Below are 14,257 nucleotides of genomic sequence, written 5' to 3' on the forward strand. Positions count from 1 at the left end.
CACACCGATAAAAAAGATGAAATTGAAAGGTTCACTGTAACCATGCTCCCCCACTCACACAAAAGACCAATATGAAAGGAAAGGCAGTTCCAGGCCTGGCTGGAAAACACATTTGAGATACCTCAGAGCACAGATTAGTAGCAGCCCACAACCTTTCCTTTGTGAAATTATCGATGCGTAAGTGACGTGCCGGGGCAAACATGGTACAGATTTTATTATCTGGCTGAGCAAACAGCGTCCTGTGTTCCTGGACCATTTGCGGTTTGTAACCACGTCAATCTCTTTCTCAGTCAGATTTCCCCAGAGCTTCCAGATGAAACTGTTGCGAGCAAACAGGATGAGTTGAGGCAAAGTAAAGTTCAAAAATTGCATTTGTGATGTAAAAGAAAGGACGTATTTACAGAGAGTGATCGCAATGGCAACCAGAATGACACTCGGTAGAGCGCATACCTCTGCCAGCCTTAACAGTTTAGGTTTTGTATCCCACTGAACGGCTGGATTTGGATCCGGACCTGAACTGAACTGAAATCTAATCGACTTGTTTTTGTCACCTTATTAGCTCATCCACTTCGTTCTGTCATAACTTGTTCACAATTTTTTGAAATATCATGCTATATATTGTTATCTGGAAGGGGGAGGGATCCATACATAGACAGTGGTAAGCATAGTGTGGTCCTTGTGTTTCGAGTTGGTTAGATTGCCATGTAAGAGGGTTCTGTCCGAGTAAGTTATTTGTGGCACGTGATGCTGAGGAGGCAGCGTATGTAATTTATAGACAGGGTAGACATTAATTTTGAATATGCAAAACCTCTTGTTTGTGGGCAGGGCTTGGTGAAGACTTTCCATAGCAGAGGCACACATCATGTGTGCAAAAAGGTAAAGTCTGATCTCTCTGGCCAGTGTGCGGAGTCATGGCAGCACAGTGGTCTGTGGAGGCCAGAGGAAAAGATGTAAGTTAATTTTTATAGGGGCCACCCCCATGGGTGACACCGAGGAGGGAGACTCCACCCAGGAGGAAGATGAGGAGGGTATGCACCTGCATCGAGACTGGTCTACCAGGGAGTCCATGAGAGAGGACAAAGAGAGGCTTGTAAGGGACTCGATCCATAAGAAAGATCAAGGAGAGAACAGAAAGACTCATGTGAAAAGGAGGACTGAGACCTTGGTTGGAGGAGAAGTGTGTGGAATCGACCCAAGCTGGGATCACCCTGTGTTTTGGGGGGTTTGGATGAAGAAGACTGAGGGCAGACCAAGTGGCCTCACTCTAAAAAGGACAAAGGGGACTACTTGACCTGGTTGAATGCCTACTCATCGCTGGCCCTGCTCATGGCCATTTTACTTCATCTTGGCACCATCATGACTGGTTCTCGTGTCCCTCCTGGTCTCTAAATCAGACACTATCAAGTACTGCTTCGAACCTGTGCATTAGAAAAAAGGGAAATCCCACCTGCATCATTGTGTTGTTGTACAAGTGTGATTTATGGTGCTGAGTGGGCTAGGATTTTAGCTTTAATTTCTCATCCATTGTATACAAGTTTGTGAATCCTCATTCTCCTCTTTGTGCCTTTTGACTCACTTGGTTTGTTTCAATTATTATAACATCTTGTCGGTCCTCTTCCTGTGCTTTTTAACATAAAAATAAATCTTTTAAAAGGTAAGAAAGCATATTTCAGCCATTTGTTTTCCGTGTGTGATTGCCATCAATTTTGGTGCATTTGGTTGACCTTGGAGAAACACAAGTTGAGTAATATTGAATGCAGTGCCTTTAAAGCCAGTTTCGGTCTATCCGTCTAGCATCGGTGTTAATCGGCATAGACACAACAATATTGTTTTTGTAAACTTTGCTCAATGGTGAAGAATCACTTAAAAAATTCAAACCTTCATATCCGGATCCGTATTCGGATCTTCACCAAAATCAAATCAATTCGTCCATTTTCCATACTCAACATGTCCACCAAATTTTGTCCAAATCTGTCTGCAACCTTTTGAGAAATCCTGCTCACAGACAAACACATAAAAAGACAGACAAGGTAAAAACATAACTCCCATCCACCTTTGGTGATGGAGGGAACAAAACGCTTGCTATTCGTCTGAGACCCGACTGGGGGGAGGAGGGGCTTACTCCTGCACAAAGTTGAGTATTTTTTTTGGTAGTGCCACAACAAGCTGTTCCTTTTGGAACTTTAGTCTATCGACCCCCCCTTTCCCTCCTAAACTTGAGGCTTTTGGCCGAGTGAACACCTTTCTAAGCTCATGTAACAGCCAAACAAATGTAAGAACATTAAATAAAAGTCAAACGGGATGTAATCTAATTTTAGATGCATAATGGGGGTGGGCTTCATATTTCTTGCAATACAAATGACCGATGCACATTGACCATAACATTACTTTACTCTTACTCTATACAGTCAATATGGGTCATGCACTTCCTTGGAGTATTCAGAGTAATCATGCAAAGTTTCAGGCTGCTAGATTTCATTGTTTTGGAGTTATGGAGGATACACACACACACACACACACACACACACACACACACACACACACACACACACACACACACACACACACACACACACACACACACACACACACACACACACACACACACACACACACACACAGTTGGACCCTGCAATTCGCGCATTCGCTATTCGTTTATCCCACGTATTTGTGGGTCATAAATAATAAATAAAAAACAACAATTTACGTTCCTGAAAAATGCCGCATATGTTGGGGCATTTTAAAAATATTTATATATTCATTTATATTTGGTATGGTCTATATTCGTGGAAGAGCGATTACACAGAACAAATCAGGACACAACTTAACAAAGGGAACAGCAGGAGAGAGGGAAAATACCAACAGCAGGGTGGAGGGAGAAAGTAGATGGAGACTGACGAACAAGGGATGCAGTTAACAATGAGGCGTAAGGGAGAACGCAAAGGGTGGACAAAATGGATACCTCAGCAAAATTGTGTTGGAACAGTATGTGATTTTGTCACGGTCTGAAGTGAGGGAAGAGGCTGCTGCCTGTCTGTCAGAAGGATGAGAGATGTCATGGCATAGAGTGTAGTCATCAGCAAAGAGATAGAGGATTTTCCAGAGTCAGTGAGATAATTGATGAATATTAGGAATAATATTGGCCCGAGGACACTGCCTTGGGGTACTCCAGCCTTGAGAGGGAGAGGAGATGAAAAGGGTTCTATCAAGAGCCACACGTTGTCTACGAGAGTGGAAGAAGTCGGTCATCCTAGAGTGGAGTTGGCTTTGGATTGCAATGGCAGACAGTTTGGAGAGGAAGGCAGAATGACAGTAACCTCTCCACCTTGTCAGGAGAAAAGGACACAGAGTCCAGTGTGTGCATTTGACTTGATACGTGTGTACATTTAGAAATGTGTGCATGTACAAAAACTGTATTACCGCAATGGCATTTGGCACCGGTGTGTGTGTGTGTTTTATTGGTTATTGGTCGTTCATTGATATCTCCATATATAGGTCTCAGAAAGTGGAACAGAGCCCTCCCAGGTCTCAAAATATCCACCTCCATGTGAGTGTGTGTATTGTTCGTTGTTATCTCCATATAGGGGTTTCAAAAAGTGGAACGGAGCCCTCCCAAGTCTTGAAGTATCCACCTCGGTATGAGTGTGCTTGTATATGTGCAAGTTGCTGTTGTCGGCTCGCTCCACATGTGGGTGGGCTTCAGGAGGTGAAACAGACCTACTACGTCTCAAAGTATCCGTGTGTGTGTGTGTGTGTGTGTGTGTGTGTGTGTGTGTGTGTGTGTGTGTGTGTGTGTGTGTGTGTGTGTGTGTGTGTGTGTGTGTGTGTGTGTGTGTGTGTGTGGGTGGTGGCACTTGTCCTAGCATAAATTAAGATTGTTGTAGAAGATATATCACGATAACTCTGCTCTGTGTCTGCTTTTGTAAGAGTCCTTGTCTTTTGCCACACCCCACAAATTCCTTGCTATCCCCTGCTGTACATAAAAATAAACCCCATTCGATGTGCCACATACTTTTCCTCGCTAGATTGTAAATAAATGCTTTGTATAGAAATGTTCCCAGCTCATTTTCATGTTTTCTATCATTGGTCCAGCATGGTTCGCACCCTCGTTTAGCCAGGACATTATTCCCCAACGATCTGTTTCCTAGCCGGTACGTGCTTGACAGTCCCGCTCGGCTGCATCTGATCTGGCAAGGTGATCCGTTTTGAGCAAGTGCGTGCGAGGGCGTGTCTCCCGGTAATTATATCAAATGACCATTTCAGGTAACCGATTTTCAACAGACGGAGGACCCTAATTCACGTGGTCGAGTTATTGGCGTTCACGATTGATTAGTGACCCGCCGCGTCACAAAGTTATTCGTATGCGACGACCTGCATTCTGGAGAGTTTGGTGGGAACCCAAGGTTGTTCACCCCTCATGGTCTTCGCCCCCGTCCCTGAGTCCGCAACAACGCAAATAAAAATTAAATGTCTCTCCCTCCTCAAAATCCTGGTGGCGTTTAATCAAATCTGTTTCTGGTGTATGTTCCCCCTCCATCCCCTCCCTTACCTCAAATGGCCACACTGCTGATACTGCACGTGAAAAAGCTGAATGCCTAAACTCGGTGTTTGCAACTAAATCTTGTGTCCTAAACACATCACTTTCTCAACCCACCTTACCCAGTCACACCCAACTGTCCCTGGACTGTGTGTCCTTTTCTCCTAACAAGGTGGAGAGCTTGCTTTCAAACCTCGACTCAGATTCTGCAACCGGTCCAGATGGCATCAGCCCACGTGTCCTCAAAGCCTGCTCTTCTGCTCTTGCTCACCCTCTCTCTGTTCTATTCACCCTCTCATTTGCTCAAGGTCATCTGCCATCTGCTTGGAAATCAGCAAACATCACTGCCCTGCATAAAAATGGTGCAAAAACAGATCTCTGCAACTACAGACCAATCAGCCTTCTCCCAATCTTCAGCAAGGTTATGGAATCCATCATCGCTTCAGACATGAAATCCTTCCTCTTCTCCAATGGCTTGATTTCTGATCATCAATTTGGTTTCAGACCAGGTCACTCTACCCTGGATATGCTGCTTCTGCTCTCCCATCAATGGATGGAGGTCCTCAATGCCAGACAGGAAATCTGAGCCGTATCCCTGGACATATAACGTGCTTTTGACACAGTCTGGCACCCTGCCCTACTCACCAAACTCTCTTCCCATGGTATTCAAGGCCATCTCCACTCATGGCTCGCAGACTTCCTCTCCTGTCGCAGTCAGCATGTGGCCCCAAATGGAGTTCTTTCATCGCCTCTTCCTGTCCAGCCTGGAGTTCCTCAAGGTAGGTGGGCAACAGTAGCATTCTGGGCCCTGTTGTTTTTTTCTGGTTTTCATCAATGATCTCTCTGACTCTCTGGAAAATCCTCTATATCCCTTTGCTGATGACTCCACCCTCTGCTGTACCATCTGTCATCCCTCAGACCGGCAAGCAGCAGCTTCTTCGCTCACTGCAGGTCTGAATAAAATCACAAACTGGTCCAACACGTGAAACATGTCTTTCAATCCAGACAAATCTCACACTCTCACTATGCCTCTTCGAAAGGACCGTTTAGAAACCCCCTCTCCCCCATCTACTTTCTCAACAATCCTCTGGAAGAAGTCTTTTCTTTCAAGCTTCTGGGTCTCACTATCTGCCATGACCTTTCCTGGGAATGTCAGATTTCCAACCTCGCCTCCAAAGCCAGTCGCCGACTGGGAATCCTCCGTCGTGCAAAGTCCTTCCTCGGCCCTCTTGAGATCCTGACCACTTACAAAGCTTTTGTCCATAGCCTAATGGAGTACTGCTCTCCCCTCTGGGCTGGTGCTCCTGCCTCCCACCTTTCTCGGCTTCACGCTGTTGAAACCAGGGCATTTAGGATCATCGGCATCTCCCGCAATGAAGCTGAGTCTTTGGGCCTCTCACTCAATCACCGCAGGTTGGTCGGTGCTCTTTCTGTCTTCTACAGTCTCCTCTCCAGCCTTGCCGCCCCCCTCTTGCTCTCTCTGCGATTTGTCCCCACCACATTTCCACAGGGCGCTCAAGGTCCGCCAACAACCCCCTTCTGGTAAAACTACCAAAATAACGAATCACTGCTCACCTTCACTCTTTAATTCCTCTTTTTTCCTGCCTTTGGAATAAACTCCCTCACTCTATTCTTTCCCATTCTTCCCTCCAGGCTTTCAAAACAGCTGTTCACCACCACCTCTTATCATCCCCCATCCAAATCCTCGATCTTTTCTACCCCCGATAATCCACCCAAGCCCACTTCCTTCAATTCCCCTGCTTTCCTTCCTGAAAGTCCCTGTAATGTCCATCTTCTCTTCCCCATGTTCCCCGTCCCATCCCTCTCCCTTCCACAGATCTCCTAATGTGTCTGTTCCCCACTGTTTTGTCCCTCCCACTCCCGCCTATCTTGTCTCATGCCCCCTTGCTGTGCGTTGTGTGTTTGCTCTCGTACGAGCCTCGACAAGGTATACAAAAAAAAACAACAAAAAAACACGTTTCGTTTTGAAAAGTTTTTTCAACCGTTTCGTGGAGTGCTTGGTGAAGCCACTTGGCACATGTTCTTCAAGCTTCAATGGTGATACCACGGTTCGATACCGGAGGTAGGAAGGCAGAATAAATTATACTAGCTGAAACCCCGTCACAGACGGATTCCATTCATTCAACCACTCTCACCAGCTCACACACACTCAAGGGACATGGACTGGACAGGGTGTGCTTGCCCCCGCCTACTCATCCCCCGCCCCTGCCCCATTAAATTTCCTTACCCCCGCCCAAAAATGTAATTAGCCCAGCCCCGCCTCTTCACTCCCCGCCCCCGTCTTTTGATTCCCCGCCCCACTTGCCCCCGGGCCCCCACCCCCTGTCCACCCCCTCACACTCAACTCCGCCTCATTCAACCCAGCCCCCGCCCCATTTCCCCCTGTCTCCCGCTTTCAATTTGCTTACCTCCGCCCAAAAATTTGTTTACCTTGCCCCCCGCCTCTTCACTCCTCGCCCCCATCTCAACGAAAAGTGTTTATTCTGCTTCAGACTTGAAAGTTGACTATTGCCACTATGCGCGATGCACTCTTACATGTACGAAGTTTCTTTCAGTACAGGTCTCAGTCCCGAGAAAAACATGACGCGACCGCAAGGAGCACAAAATTGGTCCTTCAGTATTAACATATAGATGATTAAAAGGAGTAAAAAATGTTTTGAGTAATGAAGGAATGAATCGCCACCATGGCAGGAAAGCTGTCTCCTCTGGGTTTGAATCCCGACATAGCCATAAAATGTCATCCCAGTGTTTCACAAGCAGGGTGATTCAACAATGTGTGTGCTGTCAAACTGAACGTCACATCTGCTGGAATTCCCCCTCCCCCCTTCCCATCTACTTCTGTCTCTCCACCCCACCCCGATCTTTCTCTCCTCTCTGTCTCCGAATGCATCTGGATGGCGGTTATGACCGGATGGTGGTCATCTCCACAAGTATCCAAATGTTGGTTCTCCGGATGGACCCTCCCCTCACACTGCCTTATCTTGCCCTTCCCTCCCCTTACTCCCTCCTCACACTTCTTTCCCCTCCCTCACCCTCCTCGCTCACCCATACCTCCTCGTTTTCCCTACCTCCTCGCCCCTTCACCCCTCTTTTTCTCCACCCCTATCTCCATATGTGTCTGGATGGTGGTTGGACAGACCCTCCCCTCCCATGTTGCTGTGTTTGAGCCTGGGGAGCAACTGCTGAAATCTATCTGTCCAGATTCTTCCTGACATATTTGTTCTTTGTTCCTTTCACAATTCTTTCTCCTTTTTTTTTTCCACAGTTCTCCTTACTCATTCTAATTCTTGCCTTTTCTTCTCTTTTATCTCTTTTCCTCTCTATTCCTGGCTTTTGTTATCTATCTCTCCAAGAAGTGAATTCTTACAAAAATGTTTCTGTAAGGCACACTTGGCTGCACCTGGATGGTTTGAGGAGAGGGGAGTTAGCGGCTGAAACCCGAATCCTATCCAGGTTCCTCCTGATGACTCCATCTTTCCTCTTTACTTCTTTGGGTTCCTTCTTGGTCTTCTATTTTATTACCTTGCCCTCCCCGCAAGCTGCATTCCCTTCCCTCACCCCTCTTCGCCCCCTCCTCCTTTACTCCCCCCCCCCTTAATATTCCTATCAGCAAAGCAATGGGTTGCATTTGGTAGTATATATTTGTTGTGAAAATAACTCCTCAGGGTTAATATTGTTTAGTACAATTTAGTCAACTCCTTAATTAATGATTGTGAGCAAATGTATAGCTAACAGCGTATAGTGGTTTAACAGTTAAGGTGGCTGGCCTAAGGGTCTTCAGTTTGAATCCCTGTCGTGAAGTTAAATAACAGGGGGAGTTTAACTCAGCCTTATCCATCCATGATTGGAAAAATGAGTACCAGCTTCCTGGAAATGGGGCATTGCATCATTGGCACAGCTGAGCTCCCAGAAATGATGCAACTTGCAGCCACAGGCTGAATCGGAAAAAATAAATAATAAAGTAAATGTATTGTAATTCAATGTGATATTAGGTGTCATTATATGTAATAGATGACATACACCCTCAATGTCCATTTCAAAAAAATAACAAGAAAAAAGAGCAGATTGCAGACCCTCGCTGGGACTGCTTTTGTGTGGCGTTTGTGTGCTGGTGTGTTACGCAATTAATAAGAGACATAATTAGAACTGCCAAATTATAACTGCTGGCAGTGATGACCAGGCCCCAAGAAGTCCCGCTTTGATCGGAAACCTGGCCCTGACCCATAATGTTTTTATATTATTATTCAATTGAGTTCAGAATGGGATTTAAATCTATTCAATTCAAATCAAATGGAAGACCAAATAGGTAGTTCTGCATTGGAGTAATCAGAAGGAACCTGAACAAGCAAAAAGAAAAGATGAAGTCATCAGGAGGAACCTGGATAGGATTCACGTTTCAGCTGCTACTCCTCTATCCCCAAACCCATCCAGGCACAGCCAAGTGAGCCTTGTTCAAAAAAATGAAAGAAAAAAATTTTGGGCTGCCAGACCACGTGTCCGATAAAGTTGAAATTCAAAACATGTATTTCACATCACTACTAGATCATAATTGTGAAGTTTCACGTCGATTGATTCAGCGGTTCCAGAGAAAACATTATTTAATATGTTTCTTAAATCCAATATGGCTACCAAACCATGTGACATCAATTATTCCAAAACAACCTTGTACACGCATACCTTGGGGAACATTTATGTGAAATTTCCCCTCTTTGTCGGGCTGTTCTGGAGAAGAAGATTGTTGTGTTTTCGGGTAAATCCAATATGGCTACCAAACCATGTGACGTGATGTCGTATGTGTGAACCTTTTGTTCCTCATGGATAGGTGGTCATATGTGGTTTCACCTCAATCTGTTCAACCATTTCAAAGATTTTTGAAGGTTTTCAAAAAAAACAAAAAAAAACAACAACATGGCTGTTGACCAATGACGCCATCAAAAAATTTTGCGGACGATTTTATCCCGAGATGATCCTCAATTTTCATACTGACAGGATGTAGCGTCCACATATGCAATTATGATGTCATAACGAAGGCACCTATGACCTAAGAAAGGGAGAGGACCTTGCCCGACTGAAGTCGTAAGGTGTCATCTTCCCCTCACCAAACAGGACCCTCAACCAATGGTGAGTAAGAGGATGGGTGTGGCATGTCAGCCTCCGCATGTGCACTCTCCTTTATAGCCTCCACCCTGTCCATCACCTATGATGCGCCACATACCCCTCTCTTCTCACTCACGGTCGGACCATGGGCCTTGTCCATGGGTGGGGCACACCCTTCCCAATCACACTGAACAGGACTGCTGGTGGTCGACATGATGGTCACACTTTTCCCACCTTGCTAGGTCAAGGCCTAGCAAAGGCTTGAAAAGAACATAAGGACAGATTTACAAAGGGTAGAACATAACACAAAGGCTCACAGGGTTGGTAGTTTTTAGACACTCACATTAGGAAGGGTGGATATCGTCTATCAGCTATCTATTATTTTTAACGACACCTGTAATTCACAATTAATTACTTCACACAAAAGTCTAAGACATTCACGAAGGCACTAACCACCTATACTAAGTAACATTAACCACCAAGAGTCATTGGCACAACAATATGTTTTCATGCATTACGTGAGCAAATTCCTGGAGATTTTGCAAAGTGGAAATTAATTTCGATTGAAACTTGACAACTTTCATAAAATTACATTCACCATTTTTACATCTTTCATCAAGGTGAATTGTATAATAATGTTTCCTCTTTTCAAGTTCCAAGGGCTAATGAAAGAATTTGCACACAAGACATTAGAAGGAATGAATGTACTTTTAGCAGGTATTATAACATTTATAAAGTAGTGGGCTCATAGGACACGATACCCCGCATTGTGTTCAAATATATTGTTGCGGTTCTGTGAAGCCGGCACTCTCCCAAGGCAATGGCACCCAACATACAGCGATCCCGAGAGTTATTTCATTAGTATTCATTCAGTTAGCCCTTCTATCACAGTCGTGGCCAAAAATATTAGCACCCTTGCATTTTTTCAAATAATGCACCATTTATTCCAGAAAATTGTTGAAATAAAAAAATATTTTGGTATCCACATGTATTTCTTTGGTTTGCAGTGGAACAAAACAAAGAAAGCCGAAAAAAATACTAAATCTTAGCTTATTCCACACACAAATCCTAACATGACCCGGACAATATTATTGGCACCTTATACAAGTTGGAATAAATAATTACATTTCAAGCAGGTGATACTCCTGTACTTTGGAATTGAACTTACCTGTGGTGAGTTGCAGGTGACTGAAATATAAAAACCACTCTTTCACCACTCATTCAACCAGTTTGAATAGAGAAAAGGAGTCATTCTGCTGTTTTGTGTCACTGTGTGTACCGCAATGAGCATGGAGAAAAGAAATAAAACTAGAGAATTGTCTGAGGAGGTCAGACACAAGATTGTAGCCAAGCATGGACAATCTCAAGGCTGCAAGTCAATCTCCAGAGACTTTGATGTTCCTGTGTCCACCGTACGCAATGTTACCAGGAAGTTTAAGGCCCATGGCACTGTAGCCAACCTCTCTGGATGTGGCCGCAAATGAAAACTTGATCGAAGATTGCAGCAAAGGATCGTTCGAATGGTGGAGAAAGTACCTCGATCAACTGCCAAACAGATTCAAGCTGACCTTCAGACACAAGGTACCACAGTTTCAACTCACACCATCTGTCACCAACTCAATGAAAGGGAGTTCTATGGTAGGAGGCCCAGGAGGACCCCACTGCTGGGAGAGAGACATAAGAAAGCCCAACTGGAGTTTGCTAAAAAATAAAAAAAAAACACCTGAACAAGCCAAAATCCTTCTGGGAGAATGTCCTGTGGACAGGTGAGACCAAATTGGAGCTTTTTTGGAAAACACATCATCTCTGTTTATAGAAAACAAAATGAAAACTTCAAAGAAAAGAACACCTTCCCTACAGTCAAACATGGAGGAGGTTCAGTGATGTTTTAGGGTTGCTGTGTGGCCCTTTGCATTGGGTGTCTTGAATGTGTGCATGGAATCTGAATCATAAAATGAGGAGATTACAAAGGCATTTTGGAGCGCAATGTTCAACTCTGTGTCAGAAAGCTGGGTCTCCGTTGAAGGTCATGGGTCTTGCAACATGACAATTACCCTAAACACACTTCAAAAAGCACCCAGGAATGGTTCATGACAAAACACTGGACTGTTGTGAAGTGGCCAGCAATGAGTCCAGATGTAAATTCCATTGAACACCTGTGGGGAGATCTGAAAACAGCAGCTTGGAGAAGGCACCCTTCAAATGTGGGAGAACTGGAGCAGTTTGTACAAGAAGAGTGGGCCAAACTGCCAGTAGAGAGGTGTAGGAAGCTCATTCATGGCTATAGGAAGTGCTTGACTGCAGGTATTTTGTCCAAAGGCTGTACTACCAAATATTACATCGAGGGCGTCAATAATTTTGTCAATACCATTTCTTTTTATTTTTATTTTCTGATTTAAAAGGACATTAAGTTCTGAATCAAAAACAAAGGTTCTGTAATATTAACGGTGAAATAAAGAATTGTTGGGACCAAACACTTTTGTCAATTTCAACTTGTTTTTGGAGAAAATTGAGTTATTTGAAAAAAGTGCAAGGGTGCCAATATTTTTGGCCATGACTGTTTGTCTAGTGGATAAATGGGACGAGAAGCATTGTGCTGAGCTTTTACTTAAGTCTTCAATCCACTATTATTGCACTTATTTTATTTACTTTTCTTTATTTCACACACAAACCCTGTCATGCATGCATGCACACCATGGGCTGAAGAGACTCTACCCACGGAGTCTCATGAAGATATGCTGCACCGTCCTCTTTTCAAACTGCGTGCCATTTCCCCATTCAAACTATGTGCCAGTAACCAACAGATGCCTCACCTGAGATCCACACCATGCTCACCACGATGCTACAACCCACACCATAATCAACACGCCTCCTTAAAATGCCCACAATAGCCTACGCCCAACCTCTTAACCAAAAACACCACAACCGCTACAATCACTTTAACCAAATCACCACAACCGCTAAAACTACTCCCAATGCTTCAATGACCTTGCCACAAATACCACAGCATTTCCCCCACATCCCCCTCCCCGGTTTTTGCCAATTATTATCGTAAAATAAAAACCCCTTTTGTTGAATGTTCCAGCTCGTTTCTGTGTTTCTATCATTGGTTTGCCGTGCTGCGAACGGGAACTATGAGGCCTCATTGCTGCTGAAATGGTGCAATCGGCCCGGCAGGATTCTGGTACTCTCCACTCGGGGTACGGCTCGGTAACGGCCCGGATCGCGCAGATCCTGCCGAGGGTGAATTTCCCTGGTAGTTTGGACGACGTGGGTATTTAGGTAAATTGAAATTGGCAATCGACCCTATCACACGTGGTTGACCTATTGGCGATCTTCGGTCCGATAAGGGACCCGTCAGCTCCGGAGTTATCCGGGGTGACGACTTATAAATTCCGGGTGTTCGGTGGAGCCGACTCTACTGCTCCACCTTGCGGTCGTGCTCGCCACCGAGACTTGGCCCCACAACACTATTGTCTTGTCTACTGTGGATGCATCACTGAAAGCATGACCGATTTGCACTCCTTCACACCTCCTCTTTTGCGCCTTATCTGCATCACATTTGCATCTCCAACTCATGCACCAGAGACACCCAGGTTTTCCTCCCTCCTCCCTCCTCTTAAGTGATTGGGTTGCGTCAGTCCATCAACCGCATCAGGTACCAAGAGGTCGCTTATACCTCAACTGCTGCTCCTCTTTCTGGACTAATATCCTCGTATGTGTCTACTGGTGCCTGTCATGTGTATATCAATTTATGATTGCAGAAGTTTTACATCAGTTTAGCTCTGCTCTATCTCTTCATTGTGTAAATAATTGCATTCCTTTTGCCACACTCGTGAATCCTTGCTTTCCCTGCTATATATTTGTGACGAAAACCTTTTCTTGGGTCACATTACCTTTCCTCACCCTTGCTTATATATGTACTGATCTGTCCATGTTCGTCTTTTCCCCATCGGTCCAGCATGGTCCGCACATTAGTTTAGCCGGGAAGTTTTACCCCGTTAATTTGCGCTTGTTAGTTAGCGCACACTCACGAACACGTGGCAGTAATCCGGCTTTGCATTGAGGGCACGAGACCCCAATTGGTTCAGCTATCCACAGGTAAGGTATCACACGAAGTAGTGTAATCCTGCCCACATTGGCAGTGCCAATTGGCGTTCATGGTTACTTAGCAACCTGCCAGTGCACGGAGTTAGTTATGCCAGCCGGCCTCAGAACTGACTGTTTGAGAGGGACCCGAATGCTTCCCCTCGTGACAAGCCTCGAACCCCGAGTCCGCAACAATACACTTCAATTTTAATAAAATGATTTTAACACGTTGACTTTCGACTGAACGAGTATACTCGTAGTGTTGAGTGTACCATTCTTCCACTATGAGTATTCTCATAGAAAAGATTACACCACTGTATGGCAAACAATTTGCTGCTGTTCCAGATAATGCAACAAACAATCTGCCGGCAGTTCAGTGAACATAGATATCTACAACAATCATGATACAAGGAAATACAAGGAAATCAGACACAGGTGGAGGCCATTCAGCCCATCATGCCTGCACAACCACCATACTAATTTATCAACACAAGATCCAAAGAAGAAAATGCA

General features: G+C 44.8%; 1 protein-coding gene across 1 annotated transcript in view; it reads right to left on the bottom strand.

Annotated features, from left to right (window-relative positions):
- The window catches only part of LOC147009960 (uncharacterized), a 147,353-nt gene that overhangs the window by 118,954 nt on the left and 14,142 nt on the right, over positions 1-14,257 (bottom strand).

The sequence above is a fragment of the Eptatretus burgeri genome, chromosome 17 (genome assembly GCF_056783735.1).
Source record: "Eptatretus burgeri isolate ZD-2024b chromosome 17, Ebu_testis_v1, whole genome shotgun sequence".
In the NCBI taxonomy this organism is placed as follows: domain Eukaryota; kingdom Metazoa; phylum Chordata; class Myxini; order Myxiniformes; family Myxinidae; genus Eptatretus; species Eptatretus burgeri.